This window comes from Alligator mississippiensis, chromosome 2 (assembly GCF_030867095.1).
Source record: "Alligator mississippiensis isolate rAllMis1 chromosome 2, rAllMis1, whole genome shotgun sequence".
Lineage (NCBI taxonomy): Eukaryota > Metazoa > Chordata > Crocodylia > Alligatoridae > Alligator > Alligator mississippiensis.
The window spans coordinates 257,329,440-257,350,098 of NC_081825.1; the positions used below are offsets into that span (position 1 = coordinate 257,329,440).

General features: G+C 41.7%; 1 long non-coding RNA gene and 1 other non-coding gene across 2 annotated transcripts in view; both read left to right on the plus strand.

The window, feature by feature from the left end:
- The window catches only part of LOC109283507 (uncharacterized), a 93,512-nt gene extending 79,630 nt beyond the window's left edge, over nt 1–13,882 (plus strand). The window contains exons 4-6 of the long non-coding RNA XR_002090682.2: nt 2,042–2,115; nt 11,979–12,136; nt 13,202–13,882. This is a non-coding gene — a long non-coding RNA (uncharacterized LOC109283507). The remainder of the gene's footprint in view (nt 1–2,041; nt 2,116–11,978; nt 12,137–13,201) is intronic.
- On the plus strand, nt 6,365–6,436 carry TRNAC-GCA (transfer RNA cysteine (anticodon GCA)). The gene has a single exon. It is a non-coding gene; the product is annotated as a tRNA-Cys (tRNA).
- Nucleotides 13,883–20,659: the final 6,777 nt, after the last annotated feature.

The window sequence follows — 20,659 nt, forward strand, 5'->3', positions numbered from 1 at the left end:
CAACACCTGGATCTATAGACAGGCCTGCAGTTTCATAGACACCCTCTATACTTATGGGAGGGCACTGCATGAGCCGGCAAACCCCACATTGGGCATTGAGATACGCGAGGCCCCTGATGAACTGTCCACTCCACCCCCCCAGCCATGAGGCCATTTAAGATCATGACTTTCAAAGTCCATGGCTGCAGAAAGGATCTCTGGAGATGCCAGTGACTCTTTTTTGGTCACCTCTCCCACTTATTGTGGCGTGGCCACACTGTTCTCCCCAGGCTTGCAGCCAGAGCTTCACCAGGATGTTGAGGTGGTGCTGGGCCACCTGCTGCACCTCCGGGTCCAAGTGCAGGGGCTGGTCCTGAACCTTCTGAACAGGTACGCCCCTGCAAAAGATCCAGAGTTGGCAGATTTTTTTCTGCCAGGCAGCCACTTACATTGGCACCCTCAACCCTTGCGAGTGCCTGGTCCTTGGCGGGGACTTTAATGTCACCCTAGACGTGCAAGAGCAGTTAGGCAGGGAGCAGAACCAGACTGCCATGGGCATCCTCAGGGAGATCCTGATGGATTACTCACTGATGGACATCTGGCGTGCCTGTCACCGTACCAGCCCCCCTGTCTTCACCTATGTGAGGGTGTGGGAGGAACAGGCATGCTACTCCCAGTTAGACCAGATTTATATCTCTTTGCTGCACTTTGCCCAGGCCCACTCCTCTGGCATCTGGCCAACCCATTTCAGAGATCACCACCTTGTCTCAGCCCAGGCCACACTAGGGCCTGGGTGTCCGAGGTCGGCCTACTGACATTTCAATGCCAGTCTGCTAGAGGATGTGGGCTTCAGGGAGGCCTTCCATGAGTTCTGACTGGCCTGGTGGGAGCAATGGGCAGCTTTCCCTTTGGCTCAGAGATGGTGGAATGTGGGGAAGGTGTGCATCTGACTTTTTTGCCACAGCTACACTTGGGAGCACACCGGGCAGAGGGAGAAGGTCTGGGAGCAGGTCGAGCAGGAAGTGCTGGAGCTGGAGAGGTGCCTGGCCACTGACCCAACCAATCCATACCTCTGTGGAGAGTGTTGGGAGAGGCAGGAAAAACTTCATGCTCTGGGCAACCACTGCACCTGTGGTGTGCTTCCAGCTCCTTCGGGAGATGGAATGCAGCTCCTGTTTGTTCTATGCTCTGGAGAGGAGGTGGGGGGCCATAGCTCCTGGGTCTCCCTGCTTAGGTGTAGGTGGCGGGATACCATGGTAGGCACAGCCTGGAACATGGAGGCATGTACAAGTCACAATGAAGGGCATTTGCTCTGGGGCTCTCCTAGAAGCCTAGGACTGAACACGAGGGAGGGTTCATGGTGATAAGGCAGGGGGTTGGGAGCATGGTCACCCATGCCCAACAGCCAGTCAGGCAGCGGTGACATGTAAGGGGTGCACGTGGGTGCACGTGCACCCCCTGTGTGTGATGGTGCACCCCCTACAAAAAGGCACCACCAACACTGTCAGAGGCACCTGTGGGCAAACGCTGCTCGCTGCCCCACCACTGGCACTGCCAGCATCTGCAAGCAGTCCCTGATCATCACCCATGGCTGCTGCTGACACTGCCGGTGGTGCCTGCGGGTGGTCACCAACCCATGGTCGGCGCTCACCACCCCACCCCCACCACTGACAGTGCCAGTGGCGTCTGCAGGAGCTCCCTGCTCACAGCCACTGGTCTCCCACTGCTGCGCTCTCGCCGCCACTGGCGCAGCTGTGCCCCCCCAGCCGCTGGGGGCACACATTGTTCATGTAATCAGGGGTGGCCTGGCTGCTTAGGTGTACTCAGCAACCTCTGGCAGCCTGGGATGCCTCTGGGGCATGCTGGGAGGTGTGTGAGCACCCCTAACATGCTGTTCTATGCCAGTGCAGGCAAACTGTGTGCCTGTCCGAACAAAAGACAAACCTGTTTTCTGTTTGCTACTGAACTAACCTAGTCTGCTTAGAGAAACCAGTGTCATTTACCTTGATTCTGTGTTGGGCATTTTAATGTCTGCATCTAACCATAGTCCCTTTGTTTTTAGCCTTATGAACTTGAATTTGCTTCTGCTCAGTGACAGAAAAGGGGAATGACTCCAAACTAACCTACTGCCTGTTGGTAAGAACCCTTGAATAGAAACTGGGAGATGTGGGTTTGAACTCTGTCAGGTTGATAAGGGCTTATAACCAAACTCCCTTACTTTCTGGGCAAGCTCTTCACCCAATAAGCTATTACATATAAAGCAGGCACCAGTACAGTGAAGCAGCCATGACTGCATCTGTGGTAGGCCCAATCCCGCAAAAACACAGAATGCAGATTGCAGCTGTATTCCAAGCATGCCTAGTACATTATGGCTCCTCTGGTGCCTTTCCTCCTGCTTTCTGGATTTCATTTAGGGCATATGCGTAATCTAAGAACAAAACTGTTTAGACAGGATGCTTCCAGGCATGACCAGAAGCAGAAGTGCAGGTGCCAAGGGGAACTTTCAGGCTAAACAGTAACACATTTAGTGAGTTTAGGTGCTTCTGAAGTTATGTTGTTGCTGAGTGGTGGTTTCTGGATTACAGTTTTGGACTTGGCTACTCCAAATCCATCAAAGTACAGGTTCAAACCCTAAGTTTTTTTGTTTTGTTTGTTTGTTTTTGATTTAGCCCTTGGTTTCTGCTATCCTGATTGCTGTTTAATGGAAAGTACATTTAGGGCACTATTTGTTAATCACAAATCATGAAAGGAGTTACTTGTTTTGAAATACAGTTCTAATATTGGAGGGACACAGACAAATACTTTTAATAAACAAACAATAATATTCCACCTTTTTTATTTCAGCTGCTTCTTTCATATAAATTGTTATTTAAATAACATTGACTAAAAACAGCAACAACCAGCATTCCAGAGTGTGTGTATAGAAACTCACTAATATAAATTAGTGCCTTTTAAAAATCACTGTAAACTCTGTTTTCTGTAATTATAACAAGCTCTAGAGTTTTAACCATGTAATAGTAATTTTTTAGTGTCTTCGCCATTATTTTCCTTTTGATTTATTTAACTACATCTAACTTGAGCAAACAATGTTAAGTGGGAAAACAGATGTGATTAAATAGCCTGTAATTATGTCTTTAGTCATCTGTTACTATCACAAGGCTCCTCCTGCTACTATGACCAGAAAAAAGTGACCTAACTGATTTCACCAACAGCCTTGCCAGTGCCTGATGCAGAATAGATGGCCTTATTAAGCAATCAAAAAAAATCAACCATTACATTGGAATAGTAATCAGCAGTGTTTATACTGTTCAAACACTAGCCCCACAATGCACAATCAGGACCATGAATTCTGCTAATTGGGTACCTTCTGCATCCAGAGGTGCCTGCAATAGGAAACAAAAGGGACTTGAAAATTACTGTTTGTAGCAATTAGTTTTTCTCTAAAGGCTTAGCTCAGTTCAGGGAGCCCATGAATCAAACAGGGATTATTATAGCAACTATGGTATTTAAATGTCCTATGTCATTATTCAGCATCAAATTTAGCATAGCAAATCTAATTTGATTTACTCTTTGAAATATGATTATTTTGAATTTTTAAAATCCTAAACTGCAAACTGTTTATTTTATGCCTTTTTATATTTTCTATATTAAATATTTTCTTTTTAAAGATTGTGATCTTGTTTGAGGCTAGCTATAAAGACTCTTATGTACATTTATTATTGAGGAGCTAAGCTCTAAAGAACAGTATACTGGAGAGTGTTGTGCTATTATTTTTCTCAGAATGATCCGTACTTTACCAGAGTATTGAGGGGCTTAATATTTCATAAAAATGTGAGGACTAAAAGCATATTGTTTATTAGGATACCTACAAATTTGCATCATTAAGTAACCATAAACATTTTTAAGAAGGAAAATATAGGTACCTGTATATGCATTTTTGAGTAAACTAGCAGTGCATTTACAAATAGGCTTCAACGAAAGCTCAGTGGATTATATTAAATTGGTTACAAAAAGCCTTTCACTCTTTTCTTTCCTTTGAATCTTTGAATCTTTAGCATTTCTGACGTAATAATCTGATAGCCAAATCTCTGTGCTTTGGTTCTTTCTATTATAGACTCGCTGCTGTAGATGCTTAAGGGACAAATTAACAGTAGTACAATTTGAGTAACCTCTTCACCTCTTCTACAAAGTATCAGCTGCATGTTCTTGCTTTGCTAAAGCCCTCCATATGGTTACAGCAGGACCTTCACAATAGAATACAAAAAAAACTTAGAATATAGGAGGAAAACTGAAGAAACAAGAAAAAGGAAGCAAAAAGTCTCTAAGTCAAACTGTAGTTTCATTTTTATTATTTGTAGATTACACTACATAATAGTAATATATTAATAAGTTGCAATAAATTTCTCATTAGTTAAATGCTGCTTAATCCATACATGATTAAGTATGTGACCTTAAAATTGGTATTCATACAAAACATTACTTTATGAAACCATCAAATTATAGGAAAATATTGGTACTTTGAAGACAATCAGAATGATAAGTATGATAGTTTCTAGAGATACTCTACCAACATTTCCTCTGACTGATTGCATTACATATTGATATTAGTGAGTATCAGTATGTAGTGCAATCAGTCAGTAGAAAATGAGTGAAATGTGAACTAATGAGAGCTAATTGTCTCATATAATAGCAAGGACACAGAATTCTATCAATTAAATTAGTCTGAGTTGAAACAACTATCAGTGTAATAATGTTGATAATATTAGCCAAATTAGATGTAATGAAATAAATGGTATGCTAAAGAACAGGGATTCACACCTCCTTCGGCCCCCGCCTGTTCTAACCAGTGATGAGATTTTTCTGACTTCTGGTTCAATTTACTCAGAGCCATATCAAATGCATCATTTGAAAAATACTCTCCTGTCCTTGTGGGAGAAGTACAGGAGGATCTTTGTCCCAGCAATCATAAAAGGCCTAAATGCAATGCGGCAGTTGAGCAGACACGTTTATGCCACTAGATGGCTATCAAGGACTGGAAAGACACACCCACCAACTACCATACCCTTTCAGTAACGGAGTGGGTGGAGCAGTGAATGAAAGTTTTCAGACTGACATAAGAGGATGTTTAACTTCAGTAAGTGTCAAGACGTGCATTTTTCCTCTTGGGAAGCTGTTCTACAAATAAATATTTTTTTATTATGATCAAGTTCTTAATGCGAGAAGCAAAGGTTTTTTGGGTGATACCAGAGGATTAGATCTAGAAGCACAGAAAAGTTATCACAAGCAGCTTCAAAACAAGAGAAGCACAGTGAAATAGATAACTTGTAGAAGATCAGGGGGAAAAGGATTGGTATTACCTGTGGAGTGCTGAGAAGTTAGCAGGGATAGCAGGTAGAGTGTAATGAGCCATGACAATACTGGCTGTGTTTAATCCGTAGCTCAGAAGTGTAACAGTCGGGGCCAACACCCTAGGTGGCAGCAGGGAACAGGCTGGCAGAGGTAGTGGCTGATGTTCATGTGCCTCCTCTAAATGGGCCCTGGGGCTGGTGCTCTGGTAACCTGATTGTTACACTACTGCCAGTAGTTTTAGTCTCTAGTAAAATTATGAATTTTATTCCTGGGTCCACCTTGTGATAGTATTTTGTGGATTTCTCTTGAGTATTAGAATTGTGAGGTCAGAAAGGGAGTAGTTCTGTGAAAAGTGTTCTCCTATTGGTGCTCTTTTTTTTTTTTTTGGTTCTGAAGCTGCTTCTAATAAATTTACTTTGTTTCTAGTTTATAGTCTTCCTGCGTTCTTCAAGTGACTGTTCATTTACACATGGAGTAAAATGCAAACTGTTACTTTATGGATTTAGCTTAGGCTGTATCTGCTTCTGTTCTAGACCTGAAAAAACCACTTCGAGCCCAAAAGTGTGGCTTGCATCTCAGCTATGCAGTTGATTCAATAAGGTATCACCAAGAAAGCCCTTAGTTTTTCCATATTTCCTGGATCATCACAGCTACAACACATAATGCGACCCTACAAATTTTTCATGATATTTCATAGTTTCATAGTTTTACTCTTCCCTACTTTTATCCCATTACTTCCAATTACTTTCAGAGAGTTCTACCCACTCCTTGCCCCTTAGTGAGGGAAGATTATAGACTCTGTAGGGCCTGCTTATGCTTGCATTACTTATTACAGGAGGTAATAAGTAATACAGTTCACTGATGCAAGAGACTAAGGGGTTATTTTATGCTCTCTATACTCTCTTGTGTTGCTGTGTAGGATAGGTCACAATATGGCTCATAGCAATTTTTCTCTTAATATTTATTGTGTGTTACTAGAGATGTAGTTAGAATTAAAAGATGACTAGCACCAGGATCACTCATTAAAAATTAAACAGGGGGCATAGTTCAGTGGTAGAGCATTTGACTGCAGATTAAGAGGTCCCCAGTTCAAATCTGGGTGCTCCCTTTCAAAAACAACTAGCTTTACAATGTGCTGGATGGGCCCCTGCTGGCTGCCTGTGACCAGAGCCAGCCCCAGGCCTGCCTTGCCCTGAGCACTGGCTTGGGGGGTGGGGAGCCCAGCACCTGTGCCAACATTGACTTCCTCTCACACAACCTCAAAGGAGCCAGTGCTGTGAAGGAATTAAAAGATGACTAGCACCAGGATCACTCATTAAAAATTAATATTACATTTGCTTTTCTCCAGTTATCCTGCACTTACCTATCATATTATAATATTGGGGTCACCTTTATCATATCCAAAGAGATACCAAAGTGGATGTAACCAAGTTAAATTGGATAGAGTCCAGTCAGCAAGAGAATTATTTCAGTTAGTTTTTGAGTGAAGCCAGTTAATACCGTGCCAACTCTGCAGCCCCAGAAACTGGCACAAGAAGCACTTTTATACAGAAAATCATAAGGGTTAGCATCACAAGCTAATGGGACAAAGGGAGGGAACAGGTAAAAGGTAAAGAAACACCAACACTGTAGTAACATATACTCAGCACCTTAATTTCCCTGCCACACCTCTGGAGTTGTCCCCAAGCAAGCCTTTAGTCCCTAGAGCACTCAAACAGCAGCTTGCAGCTGCCCCCAAGTCTTTCAGTCCACAGTCCTGGCTGACTGAACTAGCAAGATCTCCAGCTCCACTGTGCACTCTTCTGTGTAGAGCTGACCAGGTTTCACGTGCATGCTGCTCTCTCTTCCCCTGACTCTAACCTTGAGCTTCCTCTTCTTTTTTCTTTTGCCTACCAGCCCCTGGGGGTTTCTGGGAGTTACAGTCTAAATTACCAGTCAGAACAGCTCTGCAGGCTATTGGTTCCTCCTGGTGTTACACACATTATATTCATATTGTATTACCCCTACTTTAAACTGGATGTGCCCCCACATCCAATTAAAATTACCCCATGTAGGCCCTATGCCACCTGGGAGGTGTCCACACTCACTGTGGTCTACCTGAGGATTTAGGGGTGTGGACCCTTACTGGCTCTGGTTGGTTTTGGGTATCCCCTGTTGTACCCATTCTTGATCCTAACCCAAGTACTTGTTCATACTTACTATCTTCATTCCCATCAGGCCCTGGATCTCACCCTACATTTCTGATCCAGAAGCATCCTTTGGCAGCATCCTATTGGACCTACTGGGGGCTATATTGGTGAGGGTTCTGTTGTGAAGCCTCTGCCAAAATCTTGGCTGATGAGGAGCAGGCCTCTCTAGCTTCTTTGTCAGTCCAGGGTTTCTGTCCTCTGAACACACATAGGCTTTTATGCAATTATAATATACTACAGATGTTTATCTGTCTGGCCTACTTGCCTTCTAATACAACACCTCAGACAATTTCCTGATGACTGTATACAAGCCACTGAACTTCTTACATAGCTTTTGGCACTGGCCCCACCTCCTGGTTTAGTTCTGTGCCCATTCCAGCTCTCTTGGTTTCTATACCTGTCTGGGGATTCTGAGGTCATAATACTCCTTTTGCCTTTGTGTGGCTGAAGCCTGATGTCTCTTAACAGTTTGGCTAACCGAATTTAGGTATCCTGCCATCTTTGTAACATTTCCAATGGATTGTTAAATTCTGATATATTTACTCTAGAGATATCAACAGGTAGGCACATTTCCCATCCAAACAATATCATATATGGTATATATCATGTAGATGACTGCACACTGCTCCAATGGATCATTATGACATAAGGGAGTATCTCATCCCACTCCTTCTGACTGTCTGATTCAAGAGGACAGCATGCCAACCAGAGTACAGTTAAATTGTTCCACTAATCCATCAAATTGGGGATGATACGATGTGGTGCAGGTTTTGTTAATTTCCTGAAGGTCTCATACATGATGAAATAGTTGAGACTCAAAATTTCTCCCCTAGTCAGTGTATAGAGATTGAGGTACACCATGATAGCACACAGCTCTCTCAACAATTGCCTTTGCCGCAGCCTGAGCCTTCTGATCTTGGAGGGGGTATGCTTCTGCCCAGTGGAAAAATAGTTAGCCACTACTAAAACATACTTGTTTCTATGTGGTGTAATGGGAAGTGGACCCAGGAAGTTCATTGCTATCCTTTTCAGGGGTCATTCAGCCTGCATGGAGACTGTGGGGGCCCTGTGATTGCTCTTCAGTCCTTTTCAGGAACCACACACCTTGCATGACCTGCACCAGTCCTTAACAGATTTTCTCCAGCCTAACCAAAAATACCAAGACTGGACCTTATGAGCATGGCCAAATGTCCCTCAATACTGGAATCATGTAAAGCTTGCAGAATTTTTAGCATTTACTTCTCTGGTACCACTACTTGAATAAGCTCCATTCTTTGGGCAGATTGTGTAAGTTTTTGTACCAGTACTCCTTGCCTAATGCTCACCTCAGACCATACTATTTGGTACCTCTTCAGGCACAGATGATATTGCCCTTCTTCAGGGAACTCTTCACTATTGATTTTCTTCTACTTTATTAGTTTTTTAATGTAAGTTTCTTCCCATTGTTTTGTACGCCAGTCTGTCAACCTTCTGGATTTTCCTGCATTCAGGGTTTGTTCACCCTTGGCTGTCTTTACTGCTGACAGTGGCTGAATCCCTACTGCTTCAGCTTTAGGTTCAACTTCCACTATGTGAGGCTTATGGGACAATGCATCAGCATTCTGGTGCCATCTCCCAGGGAGATGCACTATTTGGTATTCAAACTTAACCAGCTGTTCTAACCATCTAGCCAGCTGTCCTTCAGGTTTTTGGAAATTGTGTAGCCACTGGAGAGAATTGTGGTCTGCTCTTATGAAGTGTCTCCGCAGGAGGAAGTGTGGAAAATATTTGGTAAAGGTTACTACAGCAAACAGTTCCTTTCTTGTAGTTGCCTACTGGCTCTCAACTTTGTTTAAGGCTTGGCATGCATAGGCTAGTACCTTTTTCTGGCCTCTTACAACTTGTGACAAAACAGCTTTGAAGCCAACATCAGCACTTTACAGCACCTGAAACTGGCAGGGATGAGGAGCCCAAAAAGAGGGCCAGTGTCAAAGGGGGAGGATGCAGAGAGACTGTAAGAGACTCAGGATTAGATACCATAGTGGTGGAGAGCTGAGGATTGTCTTTTTTCTCCCCTTTTTCTTCTTTTGTTAAGCCTTTATGAGAAGACTGGTCAGTTCTGAAAGCCCCCGTCAAAATTGTGTGACTGTTGGCCAAGTACTAACGAACCCGGTAAACACTGCCCTGTCTTCAGGGCATGGACACTTGGATAATTACTTGAGGATTCTGTTTATAATCAGGTCTGTGCCTATATTTCCTTTGTTGTTTCACTTTCACAAGCACCATATTCTGCTTGTGTTCTCAGAAAGTGAAAAGAGGCACTAGAACCGGAATTTACGCTAAAATTCGCTGAAGTGGTAAGGGTGGGGTAAAGAGGTGATGGAGTCCCATAAGACCGGCCTATAGCTCTCAGAATTATTGTTGGTCCATTTCCTCCAGCTCCCAGAAATTTATGTTGTATCATCAAGACATGGCAGGAGAGAGCACTCCATCTGAGCAAACCAGACCACGGTGTTCAAAGCATTGTTAGATTCTTCTCCACTACCACTTTGCATGCCCTCACTTGGCCATCTGTGGCATTCCAGGGGAAGCACCTCCCCAGAAAAGAACATGAACAATCTGCAAAATTCATAGTGAAATGATAATTTTTTAGGAAGTCAGTGCCTAGCAAGGCATCTTGATTGGCATCCTTTGGTATAAGAATTTTACATGGCAGCTGTAGGTATTGGGAGTTGATGGTTGTACTCCACTTTCTCAGAATCGGAAGTGCTTCTCCATTGGCTAACTTGATCACTAGCCAACAATGTTGAAGGCTTCTTTCTGCCTCTGTTGAAGCTTGCTCCCATACCTGGCTATGTGCAGTGGCCATGTGGGCACCAGAATTTAGGAGGAACTGGCAAGAAACTTCTCCTAGGTTTCCCTCCAGCTCTGACACCAATAATCACCACCTCATTCTGGAATCCAGTTCACTTTGGATCTCTCTCAATGTCTTCATCACTGTATGCAAGGCTGCCAACTCCAGGGATGGTCTACACGCTCTTGACTTCTCCTCCCTAGCATGTACATACACCCTTGACGTGGTGCCTTGGATATCTAGGGCCTCCATTTTATTTCACCACTTCCATCTCAGTGGCTAGCTTTATGGCATCATCCAGACTCTTGAGCTTTCCCAACTGAAGCTGGACCTGCTTCTCCCCACTGAAGGCATTGCTGATGGAACTAGTCATGGGCCAGCAGGTCCTGTACTTCAGGGTTGACTTGTGGGAAGGCCTTTACAGCTAATCATTTTAGGGCAATGCCAAGCTCTTGCACCAATTCTGCTGAAGTCTTCTTATGATTAAAGAAATCTTGCACAGTCCCAGTCAGGACCTGCACCTGGTTCCAAAGCACTCCTGAGGGCCCCTGTTAGGTGCTCATAATCCTGTTTGGCTTCCTTGCTGAGCCCATGGAAACCTCTTCAGCCTTCCCTGTGAGCAACAGGTTCAGGAATTTTAGCTTAGTGCCCTCATTCCACCCATTTAGCTCAGCAGCTATTTAAAATTGTTCATGCCAGCTACATCATTCTTGTTGCTCCCTGCTATAGGGTGCTAGATTGAATATAGACTTTGAGACACTAAATGGCTGTACTTGTGTTTTCCCATTCCACCGGGAGTATCCCCTCCTCCATGGTACTCACTTTTCCTGATCAAATGCCCACACAACAAACAAAAGCTATATAATCTCTGTAGCAGTGCGCCCTGTATCTTATGGCCTGTGACTACTGATCCCCATTTGCCTCACTTGAGGTATAGCACCCCATCAGAATCTCAATGCTACCACCAATTTGTACCAACACTGCAGCCCCAGAAATTGGCATAAGAAGCAAGCGGGGGTTCCCACTTTTATATAGAAAATCATAGGGTTAGGATCACAAGCCAATGTGCCAAAGGGAGTGAACAGGTAAAAGGTAAAGAAACATCAACACTGTAGTAACATACACTCAGCACCTTAATTTCCCTGCCACACCTCTGGAGGTATTGCCAGGCAAGCCTTTAGCCCTTAGGGCACTCAAACAGCAGCCTGCAGCTTCCCCCAAGTCTTTCAGTCCATAGTCCTGGCTGACTGAGGCAGTGAGATCTCCAGCTCCACTGTGCACTCCTCTGTGTAGGGTTGTCCTGGTTTCACATGCACACTGCTCTCTCCCCTTACTCCAGCCCTGAGCTTCCTCTTCCTTTTTCTTTTGCCTACCAACCCCTGGCGGCTTCTGGGAGTTGCAGTCTAAATTACCAGTCAGCACAGCTCTGCAGACTGCCCCCTGGTTCCTCCTGTTGTTACACACATTATATTCACTTTGATCTTGCAAATTTGCCATCCTCTGCAACTGATGAATTTTCTGAATGTTTTAAAGAGATGTTAATTAAAACACTAAGGAAAGCTATCAACCTGGTAATTGGGGACCAGAATGTAGACACTGACTTGGTCATTACGAATATCTTCATGCAGCATCTTAGATTTTTTTACACATGGAGGTCACCTGAAAACATGCCAGTGAATCAAATCGCCTATACATCAATGCTAGAGAAATAGCATTTGGGAAACAAAGACTTTTCTGAATGAAGATTGAGGGTCTGACCATCAATTATTAGCCCTTAGGAGAAAAAGTAAGTAATAATGAAGGTAAGGTATTTTGTAGGTCCACTGCAGTAGATTTATCCAGAATCAACAAAAAAATATGTAACTTCTATCCAAAATGGGTTTGAGACACTGCCAGGTGAATCTATCACTCTAGTGCATATGTTTTGCTAGGCCAAGTAACCGCAGCTTTGTTGGATGGGTTAAGTGATGCCAAACTGATGTTGGGCTTCAATAGTTGGCATTCTTCATCAGCTTGCATCCTCATCTGTACTTGCCCATAGCCAGATTGTCACACTGATCCCATCTCTGAAGATGCTTATCTGGCTCATCTATGCCAATGGGGTATAATGCAAAGTCTCCAGTATGATGACATATACTGCCACAAATGAAAAAAAAGAGAACAGTCTGAATGCACTTTGAGATAAAATTAATTCTATTAGTTCAAAACCACCAATACCCATGTTTTTGATAAGTCAGGATTGGGCTGCACCACAGTTATATGATAAGGTGATTGACCTGGTGGAAAAAATGAGGAAGGGCAAAAGAAAATGAGTTGGAGACTAAAGTATGAGTTGGGAGACAGTAGAAGAAACTGAGTAGACAGATTCAAAGACTACATTATACAAAAGTACATAACAATACATTAGAACCAAATATGTGGAACCTAAGGATCATGAAGAGGGTAATACTACAAAGTACATTCACACTAGTCAGACTTTTTACTAAAAAACTTTTCTGTGTGATTGAATATAATAAAAGATTGGGATGGCAGAGTCCTCACTAAACTTGATGATATCAAATATTGGTGGGAAGATTACAGTCTGTATACCTCATCAGAGCTACTCATAGTATAAGATGACAGGAAGAAGAGTATTGAGCCAGAGCCATCAATTCTGTGAGAGGAAGAAGTTCTTGTTCTTCTAAAAAATGAAGCCTATGTAAGCAGCAGGGGTAGAAAGTGATTGGTGACTATGTAAGAATTGGTAGAAAGTGATTGGTGACTGCTGCATTGGTCTGAAGTGGAAAAAATTTTCAATGATGTATGAATGACTAGAAATTGACAGGATGAACTGATTTTTTGTCCTTACCAGAAATGAGGCCTTGTACCATCTCTTGATATCACATGGGAGCTACACTCTGCACCATATAATCCTGTGTTGCATGAGGTGAATGCTAGGACTACCACCACAACAGTCTGATTTCAGAGAAGGATTGAGGTATACATGATCAACTGCAAACATCCATCACATCACTGAAAAATACAGAGTACAATCATCCACTGAACATGTGTTTTATTGATTGCTTAAAAGTGTTTGATACCGTCTGACAAGACTCCCTTTGGAGAATAGTGGAAATGGAAAGGTGCTGTATGACAGATCATCGGGAGGTCAGCTGCTGAGTGCAAAGCTAATAGAGATTTGAGAAGACTTCTGGAAATTCTGCTTTGATATCACCATATTCAGACATGAATAAATGGACTGACTTGCTTAAGTTACAATAGTCAATACAGTAAATTCCTTTAATAAATTCTGATGTATGCTATATGAATCAGCTAATACGTACACTGAAATGCTTCTTGTAGTCTTTTACCTCTTCTTACCAATAGCTATTTTCATAGACCTTCATCAGTTCCTCATTGTTCCAACTATTTTTCTTGTAATAAGACTATTATTTCACCCATTTTGTCATTAATTTAATTTGTTAATGGACTTCCTTTCTCTTTAGTACTTATTTGCCTTCTGCTTTATCTATAAAAGGCCCTTTTTATCCCTCTTAGGCTCTTTGACTCATTCTGGGCTTGACTGTGATGTTACAATTTGCCTGAGTAAGTAGCAACTTTGCCACAGGAGCGAAGCAGAGAATGATCTGCACCTAAGAGTCACAATTGCTCTTCTTCTCCCACTTATTTTGAGACAGGAGTATGTCACTACATCTTTTCTTGCTGTTTAAGAAAGGCTCCTTCTTGAGGCCTTTGTGCATGTTTGTGCAATGAGCTGGCTACTCTGATAAGCAAATTGAAGTAGAAAGCCTGGTAGAGCCAGTGTTGCTTCCCCAGCCAACTTCCTTGCAGAGAATAGCTCCTGCTCTTTCTGCCAAATCACAGACACAATTTCAGCAGGGGAACAACAAAGATGTTAGGTCTACCTAAATTGCAAAGGGACTTATCATTTTTTGCGGGTTGATTGTGGCATAAAGTTCTCGTTTTGTTGTCATTTCGTAGCAGCTCTGCACCTTGGCACTGATTGGTGAAGATGCCCTGGGGGAAGGAGGGTTGAGGGGTTGGTCACCATCTTGATTGCTGCCCTTCATGCTGCCTTGCCAGCCAGCACCTTTTGTTGATTTTGCAGATTTCATGTACAATTCCATATTTTGCGGTTTCCATGAAATTTGTGAAACTGAAAATTAAGTATGTCCATACTTATTTCTGCTCACTCTCCTGTGAACTGAGTAAGGGCTATGAGCTGAGTAAAGGCTGTGACAAGATAGTAGGACTGTGTGAAGCAGCACTGTTTCATTTCAACTTCCGTTTCAACAGGACATTGTTTCATTTCAAATTTCATTTAATTTTGAAAGCACTGTTCCATTTGGTTTTGTTGAAACTGTTTCATTGTTTCAACGCTGTTTTGACATTTCACCCATAGGCTATAATGGGGAAGCACAAAACTGCTATAACTTTTTCATTTTTTGCCTGATTCAGATGAAACTTGCAGGAATAGTAGCCCCTTCTGAGGTAATAAAGCTTGCCAAGTTTCAAGGAGATAGGTGCAGGGGCTTCTGGGAAACTCTACCTTAAGCTGCTGAAAAGCAAAACTCGTGAATGTGTGACTTTGTGTGTATGTTAAGGAGCAGTGGGGTGAAACTGCAGGGATGGTAGCCCCTGCTGAGGCCATGAAGCCTGCAAAGTTTCAAGGAGATAGGTGCAGGGGTTTCTGGGAAACTGCACCTCAAACTGTTCAGAGCAAAACTTGTGTCACTTGTAAGTGTGAAGGCACAGAGAAAGCTCAATTCAAACAATGAGTTTTATGCTGTTTTTCCATCCCTCCCCCAGAGCACTGGGATTAGAAGGGATCTCAGGGAAGGATGACAGTCACTGGCCAGCTACACATGTTGATGTGAGCAGTCCTTCCCTCCTCTCCCCCTCCCCCTTCTTAGTTTCTCTTTAGGTGCAAGCAAACCCAGCTTCAAAACTCAAAATGTTTTGAAACTTTCAAAATGTTTCAACTGCCCCCATTTCATTTTGAGGCTGTTTTGAAGCCTTTAGTTTAATTTCAATTTTGCTGTTTCAAGCTTGAAATGCATTGAAATAGCATTGAAATGAAACAGCCGAAGAAATTTCGCACAGCCCTACAAGATAGCCTTTTTTTTGACTGCTTATTAGGGCTGTTCCCCCAAATTGAACTGGAACCTTTCCAATTGATTCAGAGACGTTCAGTAAGATTTGGCAATTTAGACATAGACACAGTTTTAAATGTTTTTTCTACATACCTCTAGGTAGCAGGCAGCTTGTGACTGCTGCGACGCTGGGGCTCATGGAGTGTGCCACTCCTTATTTTCCTTCAATTTGATTCCATGATTTTAATTTCATGAATTAATATTTGTAAACTATGGATGTGTATATAGTATGTCACTATGCACAGTCAGAAAGGTAGGAGGAGTTGCGGTATGCAGTTTGTAGTGTATTTTGTGTAAAATCCAGATCAGTGCAGTGTTTCTTTATGAAACCAAACTATTTTCCATTTATCTGAATGAAGTTTTAAGAAACATAAGGGAATGGATAATTTATACAAGAGATGACAGGTGAATCTTTCTCTATTAATATATTATTAATCAAACATGGATAAACTAAAATATACACAAATATTGGAGTAATAGATGAAAAGTTATCTAATAACTTCTGGAAAAGATACACTAGCTTTCACTTGGTTATTCATGCATTTGTTACCAATAGCATTCAGTCAGTATTGGTACTGAATAGTCTAAAATTAATAAGCAGTTATTACATCTGAATACTATTTAATTGAATTAAAATATATATTGCTTTCTACAAGTATAACTGCTTTCCCTCTCAGAGAGAAGGGCCATAGAATCTCTAAGATCAAACCACCAAATTGTAATAAGACCGGCAGATAAAGGAAGAGCTATAGTTATTCTTACCTATGAAGACTGCAGAAAAGAAGCCAACAGACCACTTTCTGACACCACTTACTGCAAAAAGCTAGAGGAAGATCCTACCCCCCTTTTTACCTTTAAACTCAATACTACCATCAAATCATTTATTTCTGAACTACAAGAAAAACTACAGAACTTGATCCCCCAACTACCCAACCCAGGGACTTTTTACATGCTCCCTAAAATCCACAAACAAGGGAACCCTGGCAGACCTATCATATCAAACCATGGAACATTAACTGAGGAAATATCAGGTTTCATTGGATCAATCCTAAAACCTCTTGTCACCCAAAGTGTGAGTTTTGTCCAAGACATAACAGACTTTCTATGAAAAACATATCTTAAAAACATAAACCACCTTTCTGGCAACATCTGCCTAGCCACTGTGGATGTTACCAGCTTATATACCAAAATCCCACACCAGGATGGCAGTCACACCTGCCTTACATATCTATAAGAACAAGATTACAACTCAGAGTACAGACCCAAAGATATTACTGAACTTATATTCTTCATCGTCACACAAAACAGCTTCACTTTCAATAACTAACTCTTCCTCCAGACCATGGGCACAGCTATGGTCTGGAGGAATAGTCCCACAATATGCCAACCTCTTTATGAGCCACCTGGAAGAAGAATTCCTCAAGGATTGCACCAAACTCATGCTATACTTAAAATATATCGATGACATCTTCATCATTTGGACTAAAACCCTGCAATCTCTGATTGAATTTCTGATGAAAATCAATAATCATCACCCCGCTATCAGACTAGCTCTTGAATAGTCCAGCACCAACGTTTTCTTTTTAGATACTATGATCACTATCCAAAAAGGTAAAATACAAACCACCAAGAAATCCATGGACTGACATACATATCTGCACAGAACCAGCAATCACCCTAAACACACCAAGAAAGCTGTAATATATAGCCTAGCCCTCCAGTACCACTGAATTTGCACTGAGGAGAATACCTATGATTGTCATCTCACAAATCTCAAAAGGGCTTTCGCCTAATAAGGACACTCCTCCAGAGAGATAGGTCACACTTTTTAAAGAGCCACCTAAATACCATGTGAAGCATTGTTGCAGTACAGAAAGAATATCCCCATGAAATCGCACACCATAATTCCCTAGAACCTATACTGAAAATCCTCAAACAATTGCAATCCATACTAGAAGAAGACCCATACTTGAAATAAATCTTCCAAGAACCACCAATTTTAGCCTTTAAACAAGCACCGAACCTTGCTAATCTCATCACCAGAAGCAAACTTCCTATGAACCAAAGCATACCAGGTAGATTCAGACCGTGCCATGACAAGAAATGTAAAACCTGCCAACATATTTCCACCACCCCCACAATTACTACACCCCACAACAGAACCATCAACATTCCTGGATCTTACACCTGCACCTCCAGAAATGTAATATATGTTATCCACTGCACTAAATGCCCTAATGGAAAACATGTAGGAGAAACCAAACAAAGACTGCATACCAGAATGAATGCACGCTGAAAATCTATCAAAGACAAAAATACCCAGTTACCTGTGGGGGCACATTTCTCACAAGATAATTGCTCTCTCTCCAATTTCTCAGTTCAAATCCTCAGAGGGAATATACAAAACACCTTTTGCAGATGGGCCTATGAACTTCACTTCATCAACCTACTGGATACAAAAAATCATGGGCTAAATATAGGCATTGGATTTATGGCAAATTATAAGCTACCTAACATCTGATACCCCAGGTAACCTCTCTGTTATTTACCAGCTACATCTTAACACCAGGTTTACATTCCCCTTCCCCCTCCCCCCCACCTTTTTCTCACCCATTGTCTGCCACAATTTGCATTTTCACTGACTGACATTCTTGCATACTGGCCTCTGACTTCTATTCAATCACATCGTGGAAGGGCACAAAACAACTGCAGACACTTCCTCTGCCTGAAGAAGGGTATTTGTACCCAAAAGCTTGCACAGAAGAATTTTTCCAACTATTTTAGTTGGTCTAATAAAAGATAATAAATTTCCCCAACGAACCTTGTCTGCTTATGTCCTTAGACCAACAGGGCAACAACCAACACCCCTTCACATTTGGCTGCTGCTATATTTTATCATTTATACCATGGCTCTGTTTTTTTTTTCTTTTGTATTGCTTTAAAAAGACAACAGGACATGCTGTGAGTTAATGTTTCACTAGTAAAAGGTTATGGATTAAGCTCAGCTGGTTTTGCAGTCTGACACAGGGTTCATGATTAGAAGAATGAAAACAAACATGAATTGAAAATGTCACTAACCTTTATTGGGCCCTGAGAATCCCTGAGCCTGCATGACAGGAGGCTTTCCTGTTTTCAACAGGATAAAGAAGATTGAAACATAACAGCATGGATCTTGGCTATTTACATCTTTTAATGAATGCTCTTCACGTTTGGGGCCCTTTGTCAATCCCCCAGTTTTCAAGGGTTTAGCTGTGAAAAGTGCGGATGGTATCACATACTCATATAAACCATGGAGTAGACATCTGTCTAGGATGCCTTTTCCTCCAAATTATGCTCAGTGTAAAGGGCCACATTTTAAGCTTCATTTACGACTGTGCATGTATAAGGTAGCCAATTATCCAGTCCGAGTATTCCCTAGCAGAGGAGCTGAATAAAACCATCTCTAAATAATGAAACCAGTTTTGTTTTACGTACATTAAACTAGAGGTTTAACATATCTTAAATCCTGTATTATGGCTTGAATTTAAAGCCCATTCAATTAAAAGCTTTTTGCTAAGAAAGAAATATATTTCTTGCTCTGACTGCAGGGTATGAACTCTTATCATCTTAACAAAGGTAGGATAGAAACAAAACGGAGTCAAACAGGCTACTGTGTAAACTTGCATTCAATTGGAAGTGAAAACTTCCATTTATTTGGGGAATTCTGCTTGTCTAATGATCATAGAATCAAGCTAAATGTCCTAATTTTGTGGAATATTCTGATAAGGGAGAGTATGTGCAATACCAGCTACAGTTAGGTAAGATTTAATTAAGAACTCAGATTTAAAAACATGCATATCCTTACTTTCTTTATTATCATATATTGCTCAGCTGACTTTTCAGGGTCAAATTACTGAATAAGCAATGGAATATAAAATATTTTCAGCTGGCTTATAATGAAACGCAGTATATATATTTCTATATATTTTTAATGTTCCTAATGTTATTTATTTATTTACTTAGAAATAGCTGTACTATTGCTTAAATAATGTTACAGGTAGCCTGAGAAAAAAACTGCAAGTTGAAAGAACACAATGGGGATCCTAAAATTAAATATATTTCCTTCATCTGATCTATTAATAGCACACAGTATGGAATTTTAGTTTCACAAAATCACATTTACTTTCTTCATGAAGTGAAGTGAGGACATATAGACTCCTGGTTAGTACATAATGAAAAAAAATCCTATTATTTCACGATGCAACTCTGTTCTGCAACTGAGATTTTATGAGGTGCTTTGGCAGAGTATTACTATTTGGGGAAGCAGAAACCTACACTGTTTTTTTTCACCTCATCGAATTATACTTTGGTCTTATATTACACAATCTGATTTTATTGCCACCTGTAGAATAGAATGCTATTGTTGAAATTTTTAATGAGAACTAATCCTTATTTGCAGCAGTTCCCTATCTTTTTTAAATAGCCATATTGGAAATAGATAAAATGTATAAGAGTGCCTCAGTTGACCTGAGAACACAAGTTGCATATTGAAACAACCCTCCCAGTAAGTGTGACACCTGGGCTATAGGTGTAACCCTTCTGCCAGGTACCAGCTGGCAGCACAAAGGCTGGGTTCAATTTCTGGGGTACTAAATTTATTTACTGAGCCCCCACCTAGAAATCTTTGAACACCAAATTAATTACTAGGGCGTCCTGCATAAACACCCCCCCTCCTCACAAGCAGTGTAGCCAAAACACATTTAATACAGAAAACAGAAGAAAACACCAACTGAAATGTGAAACACTACCAACTACACCACATAGTCTATAGGTTGCACAGACTCACGTAGTCCAAAGGAAGCAGGTTGATTAATGGCTACAGCCAGCCCGATCACACAGCCAATTAAAAGGACTAAGCATGTGGCCAGAACAACAGGGACCACCTTGCCCATATCAAAACACACACACACACACACACACACACACGAAGCATGTCTTTGTACCTTTGTGGAGAAGTGTAATTTTTAGAAAGATTTGAGAGTGGAAATATGGAGCTGCTGTCCCATGAGGTAGAGAGCTGGAGAATGCTAAATATTATGAAATATTCCTTTCTGCAAGGAGAGATGGAAACCTTGAGGTTTGATACTGACAGTCCACTAGGTAAGGTAAAGGGCAAA